General features: G+C 40.5%; 1 long non-coding RNA gene across 1 annotated transcript; it reads left to right on the forward strand.

The window, feature by feature from the left end:
* Positions 1-15,240: 15,240 nt before the first annotated feature.
* On the forward strand, positions 15,241-17,258 carry LOC147990702 (uncharacterized). Its single transcript, XR_015600271.1, has 2 exons — positions 15,241-16,187; positions 16,286-17,258. It is a non-coding gene; the product is annotated as an uncharacterized LOC147990702 (long non-coding RNA).
* The last annotated feature ends 379 nt before the right edge of the window (positions 17,259-17,637 follow it).

The raw sequence follows: 17,637 nt of genomic DNA on the forward strand, positions 1-17,637 counted from the left end.
AACGCCCACAACTACTTTGTGTTCTACTCATGCATAGAATCTACGCAATAGACCTAGGTCATGATGCCACTGTTGGGGAACGTAGCATAAATTCAAAATTTTCCTACGTATCACCAAGATCTATCTATGGAGAAACCAGCAACGAGGGGAAGGAGAGTGCATCTACATACCCTTGTAGATCGCTAAGCGGAAGCGTTCAAGTGAACGGGGTTGATGGAGTCGTACTCGTCGTGATTCAAATCACCGATGATCAAGTGCCGAACGGACGGCACCTCCGCGTTCAACACACGTACGGAGCGGAGACGTCTCCCATGCCTTGATCCAGCAAGGAGGAGGGAGAGGTTGATGGAGATCCAGCAGCACGACGGCGTGGTGGAAGTAGCGGGATTCCAACAGGGCTTCGCTAAGCGCTGCGGGAGGAGGTAGATGTGTCACGGGAGGGAGAGGGAGGCGCCAGGGCTCAGGTATGTTTGCTCCTCCTTTTCCCCACTATATATAGGGCCAAGGGAGAGGGGGAGGCGCAGCCCTTGCCCCTTCCTCCAAGGAAGGGTGCGGCCAAGGGTGGGGAGGAGTCCATCCTCCCCAAGGCACCCCGGAGGTGCCTTCCCCTTTTAGGACTCTCCCCTTTTCCCATCTCTTGGCGCATGGGCCTCTTGGGGCTGGTGCCCTTGGCCCATATAGGGGAAGGTGGCCCCCCGGGGCAGGTGGCCCCACCCGGTGGACCCCCGGGACCCTTCAGGTGGTCCCGGTACAATACCGATAACCCCGAAACTTGTCCCGATGTCCGAAACAGCACTTCCTATATATAATTCTTTACCTCCGGACCATTCCGGAACTCCTCGTGACGTCCGGGATCTCATCCGGGACTCCGAACAACATTCGGGTTACCGCATACTAATATCTCTACAACCCTAGCGTCACCGAACCTTAAGTGTGTAGACCCTACGGGTTCGGGAGACATGCAGACATGACCGAGACGTTCTCCGGTCAATAACCAACAGCGGGATCTGGATACCCATGATGGCTCCCACATGTTCCACGATGTTCTCATCGGATGAACCACGATGTCAAGGACTTAATCAATCCCGTATACAATTCCCTTTGTCTATCGGTATGTTACTTGCCCGAGATTCGATCGTCGGTATCCAATACCTAGTTCAATCTCGTTACTGGTAAGTCTCTTTACTCGTTCCGTAACACATCATCCCGTGATCAACTCCTTGCTCACATTGCGCATATGATGATGTCCTACCGAGTGGGCCCAGAGATACCTCTCCGCTTATACGGAGTGACAAATCCCAGTCTCGATTCGTGCCAACCCAACAGACACTTTCAGAGATACCTGTAATGCACCTTTATAGCCACCCAGTTACGTTGTGACGTTTGATACACCCAAAGCATTCCTACGGTATCCGGGAGTTGCACAATCTCATGGTCTAAGGAAATGATACTTGACATTAGAAAAGCTATAGCATATGAACTACACGATCTAGTGCTATGCTTAGGATTGGGTCTTGTCCATCACATCATTCTCCTAATGATGTGATCCCGTTATCAACGACATCCAATGTCCATGGTTAGGAAACCGTAACCATCTATTGATCAACGAGCTAGTCAACTAGAGGCTTACTAGGGACATGGTGTTGTCTATGTATCCACACATGTATCTGAGTTTCCTATCAATACAATTATAGCATGGATAATAAACGATTATCATGAACAAGGAAATATAATAATAATCAATTTATTATTGCCTCTAGGGCATATTTCCAACAACACTTTGGAGTGAATAAGATGGAGGATGTACTTGCTACATATTTCTTTTGGCCAAAGATGAGATAGGATGTTGAGCATTTTGTTTCTCGTTGCACTACATGTCAAAAAGCTAAGTCACGACTCAATCCTCATGGTTTATATATGCCTTTGCTTGTACCTAGTGTTCCTTGGGAGGATATATCTATGGACATTGTTTTAGGTTTACCTCCAATAAAGAAGGGGAGGGATAGCATATTTGTTGTCGTGGATAGGTTCTCGAAAATTGCACACTTTATACCATGTCATAAAAGCGATGATGCTGTTAATGTTGCAGATTTGTTATTTCATGAAATTATTCGCTTGCATGGTGTGCCAAATACAATTGTTTCAGATCATGATACTAAATTTCTTAGCCACTTTTGGAGATATTTATGGGCCAAGTTGGGGACTAAACTGCTTTTTAGTACTACATGTCACCCCCAAACTGATGGACAAACTGAAGTAGTCAATAGAACATTGTCTACTACACTTAGGGCTGTTTTGAAGAATAACAAGAAAATGTGGGAAGAATGCTTGCCTCATATTGAATTTGTTTATAATCGTTCATTGCATTCTACTACTAAGATGTGCCCTTTTGAAATTGTGTATGGTTTCCTTCCTTGTGCACCTATTGATTTGTTGTCTCTTCCATCTTCAGAGAAGGTTAATTTTGATGATAAACAACGTGTCGAATTGATCTTAAAAATGCATGAGCTAACTAAGGAGAACATTGAGTGTATGAATGCTAAATATAAACTTGCAGGAGATAAGGGTAGAAAATGTGTTGTCTTTACACCTTGACATCAATACCATTGTTACATCCACAACCCCTGCTGCTACATATACTGGACCAATTAATAGAGCTCGTGCACGCCAATTAAATTATCAGGTACTTTCATTTCTTGGTAATGATTCTAATGTTCATGAGAATATGATGCTGCCTAAATTGGATACATTTGTTTTGCTTACAAATGAAGTGCCTAGCATGGATAAGAGGGATGAACACTGGAGCAAGACCAAGCATGGAGATAATGGCATGCGCAAGGGGAACAAGAACAGAGTTACAAGTAATGATTTCAGGACTTTGAAGCCACCATAAGGAGTGCATGAAGCCTTGAACGAAATATACAAGATGCCACTTCATAAATTTCGTCCAGAGGCTATTCTAGGTGCTGCATCACCTTATTATTGGGCCAGGCTCATGTAATTTCGGAATACTTAAGTATAGGATGTTTTTAGAGTCTGTATGTGTGGGGAAACAAGAGTTAGGGTTGGTTTTGGACCCCTCCTCCAAGGGCCACGAAATTCCCCCCTCTTCCTTGATATATATAGCCCTTAGGGCGTCGTTTAGACTTTGGGTTTTGTTTAGTTTGAAAGTTCGCCATAGCTGCAACTTCGCGTACTTTGTTTGTGTTCAATGACCAGACCAAGGCGTCACGGAACCCCACTTGATCAATAAAGTTTTCCTCTTTTATTCACAATATCCAGATTGCAATTTCAGTTTCTTACTTGTTCTTCATTTGCTTGCAGGAAATAGACCCTTGTGGTCAGGTTGATCGTGCTCCGGCGTGGTCAATAACCTCTCGTAGTTGGTTTTGCGATTGCTAAGGCACGACGTGCTCACACGTTCGTAGTCAGATCGTCAAAGTCTACTCCACCATAAACGATAGCCACCATCTCATCGAAAGACGGGACACCTTTGCCTCTATCAAGTTCAAAATTAAATAACGATGTGGTGTAATTTTTATTCACTAAGAAAGCATTTACCTTGATACTAAATAATAAAGCCACCAAGTTCACATTAAAAATAGCAGAGCAGTTCAATATATACAAAAAACTAAAGTTCTTTCCGTTTTCTAGAAAAAGAAAAGTATGAAGTTCAATTTTAAAAACTAAAAGTACAAAAGGATTTTCACCGTTTCTAAATAAAAGAACTCTCGAAGTTCAAAGTAAAATAACGAAGCGGTTCGATGTTTATTAAAACTCCTAGGATTTTTTGCATTACTAAACAAAAGAAGTCCAAATTAAAAAATGGAGAAGTTTGGTGTGTAGAAAAAACTCGGAATTTTTTTCTCGTTACTAAAGAATAAAATGAAGAAGTTCAAGTTGAAATAACGAAACATATCAAAAAGGTTTATAAAAAATGATTTCCCCATTTTCTAAAAATACCCGAGAAGTCCAAAGTAAACCAACATCATGGCTAGATCTTTATGAAAAACTAAGGGCATGTTCATGTAGCCCACGAAGTTTATATATCAGAGTAATGTATTGGTTGTGCATGTAGCACACAAAGTGTATTTGTATTATTGTGTGTAATTTTCTTGAATTTCAATAGCATGCGAAGTTCATGTTTAAAAAATTCCTAAGTTCACGTGTACCACATACTGAAGAAATTCATCAATGAAAAAAAGGACCACCTAGGCCATTTCACCAACAGCAAAAAATGCCTCAAAATGTCGTGAGACAAATAAAAACTTCATAAGATATAACATGGTAAGTTCGTAGAAAGTGGAAAAACCCATATTTTTGTTTTGTAAGTTCAATTTTAAAAAGTGGAGAGTTTGATATTTATTTGAAAACTCAGTTTTTTCAGTTACTAAAGAATAAAACTAATAAGTTCAATTCTAAATAATGAAGTTCGATGTTTCTAACAAAACACCAATTTTCGTATTTCTGAATAACACACAAAGAAGTTCAAATAAAAAAAGTTAGAGCGGTTCGATGTCTATAAAAAACTCAAAAAATTCCCTTACTAAAAGCGAAACATAGAGAAGTTCAAATTGATAACATCCCGAAGTTCACGTACTGCATGGTGTGTGTTTCGTGAGATAAAAAAAGAATAAAAATAAAACTCTAAAACTTTTTTTGCTAGAAGTTCAAGTGGTCGCCCCGGGGAAGTTCAAAATAACATGTGAGAGAGGTTCACCGTGTATTTACATGTGCAAAAACACAAAAAAAAAAATCTTTTTTTTTGAATTAAAATAATTCTATCAATTCCTTACCAATTTGAAAAAAATGCTCTACATTAAAAAGTTTCTTGTATTCAACAAATTTTCAAAGGTGTATGAATATTCTTATTCTGAAGAACGGTTAAAACAAAATGGTGCATTTTGTTCGAAACAAAAGCTTAACCGTTATGTTTTAGAAATTCATGTTTTAGATATAAATGCGAAGTTCATGTTTTAGAAATTCATAAGTTCACGTGTACCATATACTGAAGAAATTTATCAATGAAAAAAAGGACCGTCTAGGCCATTTCACTGACAACAAAAAAATGCCTAAAAATGTCGCAAGACAAAAAACAAAACTTCAAATGATACAACATACTAAGTTCGTAGAAAGTGGACAAAAACATAATTTTGTTTTGTAAGTTTGACCATTTCTAAAAAAATACCTTGAAGATCAAATTTAAATAATAGGGTGGTTCAATGTTTATTGCAAACCTATGATTTTCCCTGTTACCATAGAATAAACCAAGAAGTTCAAAAATAAAAAATGTTGCAGTTCGAAAAGTTTATAAAAAAATGGTGTTTCTACATTTTACAAAAAATGGAGAAGTTCAATTTTATATTGCGGGATGTCCGACCTTCAATTGCGTGTAATTCGACGTATACACAAAAATGCGACAGAAGTTCATAGTGAAAAAAACGAGAAGTGCAAGTACTACAAGGAATGCATTTCAGGTGAGAATAAAAGTATAGAAAAATAAAAACTTAAAAGGTTTGTGGAAAGAAGTTCAAGTGCTATGTCATGGGAAGTTCAAAAATTCTTGCGAGAGAGGTTCACCTATTATTTCCATGTATGAAAACACAAAAAAGAAATTGTTTTTTTTTGCGTTTTAAAATAATTCTCTAAATACACAAAGAAGTTCAGTTATTATTTTGGAGCAATTTGATTTCAAAAAGAAAATAAAAAACAAAAATTACAAAACTAGAAAAGGTTCATGTACTACACAGTGTGTGTTTAATATGAGAAAAATGAATTAAAAGGCAAGGTCAAACTTTTTTGTTGTTATAAGTTCAAGTCCTCCGTCATAGAAAGTTAAAAAATATATTGTGAGAGAGGTTTGTACAAAAAAGAATATCATTTGTGTAAACTCACGGATGGATGAGAAAATTACAAACGAAAATACATCACAGAAGTTCAGCGCGAAAACAGCAGGAAGTTTAACAAGTACATTTTATGAATTTCAGATGAAAAACTTTTAAATCCGTCCCGAGTATGAAAAAATGATCAACACAGAAAAGTTGCATGTTTACAACAGCTTTCCATCGGTATATCACTTGCTCAATTCCAGTGAGTGGATGGAGAGTTGCGAGCAAAAAAGCACGTGAAAAATAGAGTGAAGTTCAAGTAGACATGCCAGTAAGTTCAAATTCTTCACACGGTGCATTTTCGAAGAATCTGCTTCGCAATAAAGGCAGAACACATGATTTCACCATTTTCAAAATTACTTGAAAACGACTAGGAATCAGAGAAAATCATCAACATGAAAAAGTTTCACATTTTTCGTAGCTTTTCAACGGTATATTATTGGCCCCATTCCGATAAAGTTTGCAGAAATTACGACGAAAATACGTTTTCAGCCATTTTCAAAATTGACTTAAAACTGTAACGAATTGGGAGAAACAATATATACCAAAACGTTTCGCATTTGTGCAAGTTTTCCAATGCCATATCATTTGCTGCATTCATACATACAGTTAAAACATTAGGTCGAAAATACTAACTCGGTGGAACTTGTACCATTTTTAAAATTACTCTTAAACCGTTTAAAATTAGAAAAAACTTTCTACATGAAAAAGCAGTGCATTTTCATAAGCTTTCCAACGCCATATCATTTTCCTAAATTGGATTAGCCGTTTAAAAATGACATCGAAAATACGATCTCGGCTGTTCGGTTTGTAAAATTTTACAATTTTCCAAGTTCCTCTTTAACCATAGGGAATTAGAGGAAACTTTCAACATGTGGAAGGAGAGGTTTTGCAGCAGCTTTCCAATGCCATATTATTTGCCTCATTCCAATAAATGGTTTAGAAATGCGATTAAAAATACGATTCACATTTTTTGTATGAAGAAAAAATGGTTTTCAAAACTACTCTTAAACCACTTATATTTGGCCAAAATTTAACTTGGGTGATGATACTCGTGTCCATAGTTTTCCAACGGTCTATCGCAAGCCCCATTTGGGCAATGTTGGTAGAAGTCCAACTTAGCACAACGGGAAGTTCAGGTCGAACAACTCAGGCAGTAAAATTGCAAAAAACGTAAATTCATCACGACCCGAGAGTAAAATTTGCCAACGAGCGAGATTCCTATTTAAAACGGGCATTTAGTTGATAAAAACCATTTGTAGATTACACTTACATCATATAGAACACGACTAAGCAGAATAATTCACGCAAGGAGACACGGTTGCGAAGATAGCCCGAAGGTCGGATTCCTACAGAGGGAAGTTAAGGCGTGTAACTCAGGAAGTTCATGTTGTGATCAGAATATTCTGATATCGTGATCAAAATAGTGTTTATGTATATATATTTGCACTATTCGTCACCCTAGGTGAGTACTAGTTATACTTCACCCCTCTCTACTGTGACATCAATGCACCGTATTTTTACTTGTAACATCCCAAATTTTTAATTTGGAATGTTATACATAGGTCATTCATGCATATCATATTTTATTGCATTTTCGTTTTGTGATCCTCGAAATCCTAAGCAACTCAAGGACCCTCGGAGAGAGTTGGGGATTTTCTCTCGTTCTCATATTTGAGTTTTATCAAATATTGAAACAAGGATCACTTTGGTTTTAATTTCTTTCTCCCCAAAAATATTTCATATTAAAATTATATGAGAGGAGATAACATGACTTCTCCAAAATAAACGAAATGTCAGAGGAAAAATATTAAAATCAATTTGTATTTTTATTTGGGGTTTTATCGCTATTTTATTTGAATTAGGAAAAATATGCGTTTTTAAAAATTGCATTAGAGACCTAAATAAATGTTCACCTTGTCCGGCATATTTTTAGAGGATGGGGAAAATTTATTTCAGGATTTTTGGAGTCCGTTTAATATTTCTTTTCTTTGTTTTTCTGCACGGTATTATTTAAAAAAAGAAAAAGAAAAAGTCAACCGACCTAGCCGGGCCGTGCCCGACTAGGACTTCGCCCGGCCAGCCTTTTTAAGCGGAAGCCCGAGCCGCCCCCAAACCCTAGCCTCGCCGCCGCCCCGCCCGACACGCGACCGCCGAGTTCGCGGCCGCCGCCGACGCCGGAACTCGCCGCCCCGACGCCGCGCCGCCGCCTCGCTGCCACCCCTCCGCCCGCCGCCGTCCCTATCCGCGAGATAGCCGTCGGTTTTATTCTAAAAACCTGTTCGGTTTTTATACGAAAACCTAGATGCGTTTTTTTAGATCGGTTTTATTTTTTTCTGGTTTAGTTATTTAGCGAATGCCTGTTCGTACGTTCGTTTTAATGAACGGTTTTCACCCGTTAACCACAGACAGCGAACGTTCGTTCGTTAGCCTGTTCGTCAGTTTTCTTTTTCCAGGGTTTTTCCGCGATTATTTTCGATCATGATTTCTGCCTATTTTTAATTTTAGTTTATATTTTCGCTCGTTTATCGGAATCAGGAGATTCAAGCGCCTAGATCTTCGTCTCAAAGCCCTCTTTCTATTTAACCAACTTGAAGAAGATTTTGGTACTGTAAAATTTGACTTTAGTCCAGATTAGTAATCGGATCTTGTTTCTTTCGCAGTTTGAGTTTCGTTGCTCCGTTTGATTTGATTCTTTTTGCAAACCGAGGTTCTTCAGTTGAACTTTCCGGTTAGATCCTCTTATTTGAGATTTACCCATGCATATTTTCTTGATTTATTATGTATGCTATTGTTTGTTTGTTTGCGATAGAACACCCGGAGTGCGAAGCGTGCTACTACGAGTCTTTAGGATTTGCAGATCGTCAGCAAGGCAAGTAATACTTTGATCATACCCTTTATCACCCAGTTTTTATGCATTAGTTTCAACCTTCACACATTGCATGAGTAGGATCTCTTAACATGTGGGTCTGGGAAGTAGATAATGAGGTAGAACCTATTACCTGTTTTATTATCAAACCCTTGGGAGTTACTTCTACGTTATGCTTATATTGCCATGCCATGCTCGTAGATGTGGTTTGGGTTTGAGTGTATCCATAACAGATGTGAGTTGATAATTAATGGTTCAACTTAAGGTGGCAATTTTAATACACATCTGGGTGGATTGCTTGTGGGCACCTGGAGAATCCAGTGTTGTCCTAGGATATCCCGAGTACCCGTGTGATCATCCTACGGTCCGCCACCCAGGCTCAAAGGGATCATAAGACTATTCATGCTAGAAACTTTCGTGTGCAGCCACAAGCCATTATGGGCTCTGGCATAGTTGAGTAAGTTGCGTGAGTTCTTGAAGAGATGGACTAGCAGATGTAGGGGATTGTAGGTGTACCGGTCCGCCCGGAGTAGAGAGCAAATTCTTCTGAAAGATTGTGTCTCGGTCATCCGTTTCTCAAACACCCCGTAGTGCGAGAAATCCAACGGAGGAGATCGAGTCTTGTGGGGAAAAGTGCGCAAACCTCTGCAGAGTGTATAAACTAATCATGGTTAGTCGTGTCCCCGGTTAAGGACATCTTGAGTATCTGGCTCTTGGATTATCATATGGATCTCATCAATCTAAATTAATTTGTTGGGTTGATAACTAGTTTTAATTGGGATTGCGTTGGAGGAACCTTCTCAATATTGTTCAACTACCATGATAGTTAAATAAAATATATTCCTTTGTTGTAGGAAAAAATTGGCTTTTCGCAAAACATATTAACCATACAACCTCCACCAGCCATATATGCATATAGTGATAGCTTTTATCTGTTTCATTACTCTCCTGTGTTACTTTGCCAGCATATTCCACGTGCTGACCCGTTTTCGGGCTGCAACGTATCATGTTGTAGACTTTTCAGACGAGGAGTAAGGTGCGATAGGTCATTTGTCATGCACTCGGCTATGTCGTTGGAGTTGATGGACTCACTTTATCTTCCAAGCCTTTTGCTGTTATCGTATTATATGGCCTTAAGCCATATTTATTGTAATAAGCTCTGTCTTGAGACATTCGATGTAATAAGTGTGTGATTGCCACTCTGTTATAAATCCTTCGAGTACTATGTGTGTCAGCATTACCGATCCAGGGAAGACACTGAAGCACAGAGACTTGACCGTTTGAGGTCGGGACGCTTGATAGAGGCGAGGGTCCCGATCTTTCGATGAGATGATAACTATCGATTTGGTGGAGACGACTTTGACGATCCGACTATAAACCTGCACGACGTTGCGCCTTAGCAATCGCTAAACCAATCTCCCGAGGTTACTGACGATGCTGGAAGCACGATCAGCCTGACCACGAAGGTCTATTCCTGCACGCAATCGAAGAACAAGCAAGAATATGATAATGCAATCTGAATATTGCGAATATAGATGAAGTATTGATAAAGGCGGGGATCCGGAAGCGGTCTTGGTCTGGTCGTTGGACACAAACGAAGTACACGAAGTTGCAATGGCTAACTTTTAACTAAACAAATCCCAAGGAAAAAGCTACTAGATGGATCTACTTATATAGGAGCAAGGGGTGGCGGCCAAGGAGGTGGCAGGACGTCCCAAGGCAGCCTAAAACTAACCCTAGGTCGTACAAGGCTCATGGGCCCAAGTGGAGATGATGCAACACCTTTGGGCTTGTAGTTTGACTCGGATTCTGCTGCAACGTCAGATTGTTTCGTCCGTAACTCAACGCTCCGGACGAATTTGAAGGTGAATCAAATTGGGTTGGAAAGATCACGAAATTTAGTTTCCAACAAAAAAAGAATCACCCAATTCGGAGTCCGTATGAAAAAGTTGTTGGCGTTTTGAGTCAGGTATGTCTGTGCAGTCCGAATCTGAATCCAGAACGTGAGAGACTTGGACTCTATCTTCTCTTGCGCCAAAAGTGACGTGAGAGGACTTTTTGAACACAACCTAAACTTCTACTTTTCCCTTATCTTCATATGTGGATTGTACAAATGTCCCATACACCTGCAATTAGACAAAACACAAAAGTGTGTGAAGTATTTTTGTTCTGGATAATATAAATAGATTATTGAATAGTTTGCATTAGAAATCACCTGACAAATATGCATGTATGCAATATTTTTGGTCGTATCCAAGGTAGTCATGTCCTCATCATCCTCCCCTTTTTGAAAACAAAGCCGTCCTCAGCGTTGCTTAATCTGAAATGTGGCTAACAAAAGAGACAAGGTGTACATGTTGTATATGTATATGTCATCCAGTTTAACTTCCTTTGATTTTTGCACGTATGACACATGTATACATGAGTAACTTTCATAGTTCATAAAAACTAAAGCCAAAAAATTATCACAAGAAGTAGAAGGCATGAAAATATTAGAACTCAGTTTGCACATATAAGTGAAGCTCTTATTCATTTCAAAAGATTCGCAATGTTCATCATTAAACCGTCCCAACTTTGATGAATAAACCTTACTTGCATCAAATTTATATGCTACAACATGCTTAAATAAGCAAACATGCAATAAGTCATTGGACACAGAATCATCACCAAGATTGGAGGCCATATCAAAATGATTAAATATTAGTTCTTTTGCATCAACAGTTAATTCAATGGGTGCACTCAAAATTGTTGATATTTCAGTTGTTTGATCACATGACGCATTCATGACAGTAACAAGATTCTCTAAAATAGGTGGTGTGCTCAAATCAATAGGTAACTCAGTACATGACGCATTCAAGTTAACTAGGCATGCATCATTCTCATATGAAGTTATATCATCAATACCTTTACTGTTACCTTGTGGCAAAGATGTAGCTGATGTAGGTACGGACGTTGACAATGTACCATACCCTTGAGATGATGCCGCGCTCATAATCCGAGGTGCAATGATGGAGGAACCCACCGGCGATGGTGAGCATGAACTGGAAAAGTAGTTGTTGTAGTCACCTAATGCATCCTCCTGTATCTGTCTCTCAAAGGTACAGGCACGGACATACATACCAGTAATGCAACGAGGAATATACTGAAATCTTCCTGAATATTATGGTTCAAACCACCAAAAAATCTATTCATTGTATCATTCTCAGATTCTTCTATGTCACAATGATGCATATAAGATTTGAACTCTTGGTAGTAAGCATGAACAGTGTTGTTGCCTTGTTTAAATTGTTCAAATTTGCGAAGCAATTCACGACGATAATAAGGAGGGAAAAATTGTTGTCTCATTACAGCTTTCAAAACTTTCCAAGTTGTGGGTTGGTTATCAATGTTTTTCTTACAATGTACACTCCACCAAACAGAAGCAAAATCAGTAAATGCTCTAGTGGCTGCTCGCACTCGCTCAAGTTCAGAAAAGTCATGGTGACTAAAAACTTGTTCTACTTCAAGCTCCCAAGATAGATAAGTAGTAGGATTAAATCTACCCTCAAATGACGGTAAAAAAATAACCTGACCATGTGCTTGTGTGTGTTGTCCCAACTCTCGTGATGGTGAAGATGTGTCCGTCGTCCAAGAACTTCTATCTTCGGAACCTGTCATGATTAGTAGAAACAAGAAACAAAATTCAAGAATAATGTTCTTATGAACTACCAGGGTGTGGTGGTAAAGCGCTCACAGTAAAGCAAATATCAATATCTTACAAGTTCTTACCAAGCAGCAGGTGGTGACAGGCAACCAGCGGTGTCAAATAACTCTGAAGATTGTGTAAAGCGATTGCCAGGGGAACGTACGTATACACGGTGTAGAAATATGTGGAGCTGGGTTGGCTATATATGGTAGCAAAAGATTAGCAATAATCAATTCAGAGATGCAATGTTGATAAACGCTCAACGACGGTACTGTGCTGGTCCTAGGCTAGACCGAACTAGAGACGCGAGCCTAGAACACTAATGAGGTCACGTCGTAGCACAACTAGCATTAATGAAGGATACTAAGTAGCTCTGGACAGCAAGATATAAGTGAAGATCACAACGGCAGTAAAGATAATGATGTGAAACAACAGCCAAGCAGGATATATCAACAACTTTGTCTCCGACTTTCGTCTGAAAAAATTTGTGCCGATTTTTTTGATTTTCTTTTTCAAGAATGGTATTGACTCAAGCTTTCAAACACAAAAGGAATCACTCAATTCCGACTTGATATGAGGAGTCAAAAAATTTGAAAACTGGCCTGAAAAACTGGAATAAGCTGTGTTCATAAACTTCGGAGGGCAAAAAGACCTATTTAAAAGCCGATTTTGAGGTGCCAAATATTGAACTAGCTTCTTCAACTATTTAGATGCGGCTCGTCGCTAGCTTTCGTATGAGTACTCGCGGAGGCAAAACGGACTTCGTATGAGGAAGTTATGCCTGTTTTACTGAACAGTGCATAAAACAGATTCCAATCCGAATTCAACTACGAGATTGAGTCTAAAAAGATCCGAATTTTGTTTTTTTTTCTTCTCTCTTTTTTTTCCTCACACTTTTTTTCTTTCTCTCCTTTTTTTCTCTGACTTTTTTTCTCTTTTTTTCTCCCTCTTTCCAAAACAAACTAGATAAGATGCAGATTGGATCAAGCGAAGATGTGAACGATCTCAACTATTATTATGACAATGAATGGTGGGTAGCACATGGTGGAAATTGATGGATGGGTGGTGGACAGCGGAAGAGATAATGATGCAGCGGTGACGTGACTAATGTGAACAGAACTCGAAACTCTAAACGAACTAGACACTAAGACCAGCAATTCGACACGACGATGCAACCGATAATTCAACTATGCAAGCAATGAAAAGAAAATTGCAAAGGCTCAGACTGGCTTGGCCCAAGGATGAATAGATCTAACTCTTTTTTTGTGGTTTTTTCTTGGACAATAGGTAAGAAAATAAATCTAATCTAGGAAAACTGGAAATTATCACCGAGCAACCTGAAAACTGATACCACTTGATAGAGGCGAGGGTCCCGATCTTTCGATGAGATGATAACTATCGATTTGGTGGAGACGACTTTGACGATCCGACTACAAACCTGCACGACGTTGCGCATTAGCAATCGCTAAACCAATCTCCCGAGGTTACTGACGATGCTGGAAGCACGATCAGCCTGACCGCGAAGGTCTATTCCTGCACGCAATCGAAGAACAAGCAAGAACATGATAATGCAATCTGAATATTGCGAATATAGATGAAGTATTGATAAAGGTGGGGATCCGGAAGCGATCTTGGTCTGGTCGTTAGACACAAACGTAGTACACGAAGTTGCAATGGCTAACTTTTAACTAAACAAATCCCAAGGAAAAAGCTACTAGATGGATCTACTTATATAGGAGCAAGGGGTGGCGGCCAAGGAGGTGGGAGGACGTCCCAAGGCAGCCTAAAACTAGCCTTAGGTCGTACAAGGCTCATGGGCCCAAGTGGAGATGATGCAACACCTTTGGGCTTGTAGTTTGACTCGGATTCTGCTGCAACGTCAGATTGTTTCGTTCGTAACTCAACGCTCCGGACGAATTTGAAGGTGAATCAAATTGGGTTGAAAAGAGCGCGAAATCTAGTTTCCAACAAAAAAAGAATCACTCAATTCGGAGTCCGTATGAAAAAGTTGTTGGCGTTTTGAGTCAGGTATGTCTGTGCAGTCCGAATCTGAATTCAGAACGTGAGAGACTTGGACTCTATCTTCTCTTGGCCCAAAAGTGACGTGAGAGGACTTTTTGAACACAACATAAACTTCTCCTTTTCCCTTATCTTTATATGTGGATCATACAAATGTCCCATACACCTGCAATTAGACAAAACACAAAAGTGTGTAAAGTATTTTTGTTCTGAATAATATAAATAGATTATTAAATAGTTTGCATTAGAAATCACCTGACAAATATGCATGTATGCAATGTTTTTGGTCGTATCCAAGATAGTCATGTCCTCATCACGCTACATTACGTTTCGTAACTTTTGCCTTATTTTATACATAAAAAGAAATCGTAACAAAATATGTGCTCGCCGTAAAAAATATGTTATGTTACGTAAAATTAAGAAAGTAAAAATATAGTTTAAAACATACATAAAATGTGATTTTTGTGGTCTTATAATCTATATTTTTGTTTTTACACCAAATTTTATATATTGAATCAATATGCATGTAACTATTTATATTCTAAACATAATTTATTTAAAAAGCGATCGTATGATTACTTCGGGAGAAGAATAACTTATTCTACACTCTGGCTGATGAATAGTAACACTATATATATATATATAGAGAAAAAAAGTGTGACACTATTCTAATCCTGTAATTAAAATAACTATTTGAGTCACGTCCGGTCTATATATGGCCGATCCGAATGTTCCCGAACCCCTGAACCGGCAGCGAAGAAAAAGAGCCCACCCAACCATCCCCCACCTCCCGCACCCGATCCCGACCCAGTTGGCGTCGCCCCAGGAACCCCCCCTACCAACCCACTGCCCCGCCCCTGAACCCTCGCGTCGCCGAGGCCCCCGTCCTGACCTCGCGCGCCGCCGCCGCCCTGACCTCGCGCGCCTCCGCCGCCGCCCCGACAACCCAATGCGCCGCCGCCCCAAGAAACCACCAATTCGGATTCACCGTCGCCCACCCACACCAGCTCGCCGGTACCACCCCAGACCCCCTAGCCCTCGCCAACATCTCCACCACCCAGCGCGAACCCTTCACCACCAACTCTGACGTCGTCGTCGCCGCCCACCATCCAATGCACCCCTGCTGCATCTACCGTCCCGCGTGAGCACCGGTGCGCATGGATCCGGCAGGATCCCGACCTGACTGAGCCAGGGTTGATATTCGCAGGCACTGGGGTCATCGCGGACTGCGCCCCAGCCGTCGCCGTGGACTTCTCCGCATCGCCGGCGGTAGCAGCAATAGAAACTGGTGCTGGTTGGGACGGCCCGACATGGAACTCCCACTGTCAGTGCCGTGCCACCAAGATGAGGAATCAGGTTCAGACATTCCCAAACCCCACGCCTAGCGGAGTATTTTTTACAAGAGAGGAACCAAGTTGCGTACCTGGTCGGGCATGACCTCCCAGTTGATACCGCTGATGTTGATCCCGACGTAGAGGCAAGCCTTGTAGTGGGCATTCACGATGTCGCGCCCGAACACCTTGTCGGCGCCGGCGGTGCAGTAGTTTGGCCCCTGCACAAATGCACACAATCAATATCATCTGAAAACCTACTACCTCCAGTGAACTGTGGACAATTTTGAGTTCAAGAACATATTTGTTTTATGTTTTATATGTAAGCTTGAACAGATTTGTTGAGAATTTTCTTGCCTGAGGGCCATGGTAGCCACCAATGGGCCAACGAAGAGGTCAGTTCACGTCCTTCGGGAGGAGAGTGTACTCCTGCTCAATACCATACCTGTTTGGGTTCAGAGATAAGCCTAACCAGTATCGTAACCGTAAGCAGATAAGGATACGAAGGCTCCCTTGCAGAGAGTTGGCTCTGGTCGTGCTTGAGGCCGCCGTTGCTTATGGCCGCTGTACACCAAGTGCAAAGACGTTTTATGAAAAGTTCTAGTACAGCTATATGGTGGCCGCCCTGAAGTTCTACTATGGATGTAAGCAAAGGTCTACAACGGCTATACGCCGACTGTCACGCTAGTTTGCATGACTTGCTGCTGCAGGTTGTAACCTTTCAACCTTTTAGCTTGTTGTTTTGAAGTCTCTATTGAACGTTCTTCTGAACTTGTGATATGAAGCTGCTACTTTTGTGATCGATTGGATATATACAGAGGCCTGCTCTCAATTTCTCTTCTCCCAGGCATGTGTAGCTGGTGGCTTGTGCGGAATCAACTCACATAGTCTTCCAAATTTCCAAAAGAACCGAAGTTCAGTTTCTATCAAGTTACAAGTTCAGAGTTTATTTCTGTAATATCTGAAGAAGACTAGCAAAAGATTATACTGCTCACTGCACAAAAAGAAAACTTGTACTTCTCTCTACTCGTCTCTCCCCGTGAACCATGATGTCCAGTAGTTTGTGAAGCATGATGTTAACTACAAAATGTATAGTAGTTTATGAACCTTGATATTAACTGAATTTTTTTTGCAGCGCGGCGTATTGCTGGTGGAGCTGGTGTCTGTGCAACATCATGTGTCAGTTCCTTGTTGACACGGGCGGAGACGCTCACGACGTTGAAGCTGCAGAGCATTATACGTTGTTGTCAAGTTGGCTCACATATATTGGAATAAGGAAAAATGGCTGAAGGTCAAAAGAAATTGTTCGAGAAGGTCAAAAGTATGTCAAAGTATATTTTCTGGAACACCAACACTCTCTCGAAATCAATGCTGGCAAGTTTTGGCACCTGCGTTCTGCAGAACAAAAGAAACATTCTGTCTTTGTTGTTCCATGCCGCCGAATTATTGAACGAATTGATGGACGCCATGGGCCGAGAACAAAATTTGAAGAAATTAATTGAAGATTGCGCTGACTCTTGAATCTTGATGGATCCATGTATGCATGTGCACAACTAAAGTTCAACTATGGAGTGGAGAGCCGGAGGACGGCGAGCGTCAGCGTGATGGAGGATTGTGGGCCAACTCAAATGCCATGCACCGGAATCATGTGGTGCTGTTCATATATAACCAGCAGAGGAGTTCAAAGAATCTTAACTTGTTGCATTTCATAGAAAAACAGTGGAAAAGCATGAACTAGCTAGGTGTGTTAGTTCAAATATGTATCATATCATCAACTTGAAACAATATGTCATTCGCAAAACATTTGGGGAGAATATGAAAAGTGTGATATTATATTGCATTAAA

The sequence above is a fragment of the Triticum urartu genome, chromosome 1A, assembly GCF_056163025.1.
Source record: "Triticum urartu cultivar PI428250 chromosome 1A, HENAU_Tu73, whole genome shotgun sequence".
NCBI lineage: Eukaryota > Viridiplantae > Streptophyta > Magnoliopsida > Poales > Poaceae > Triticum > Triticum urartu.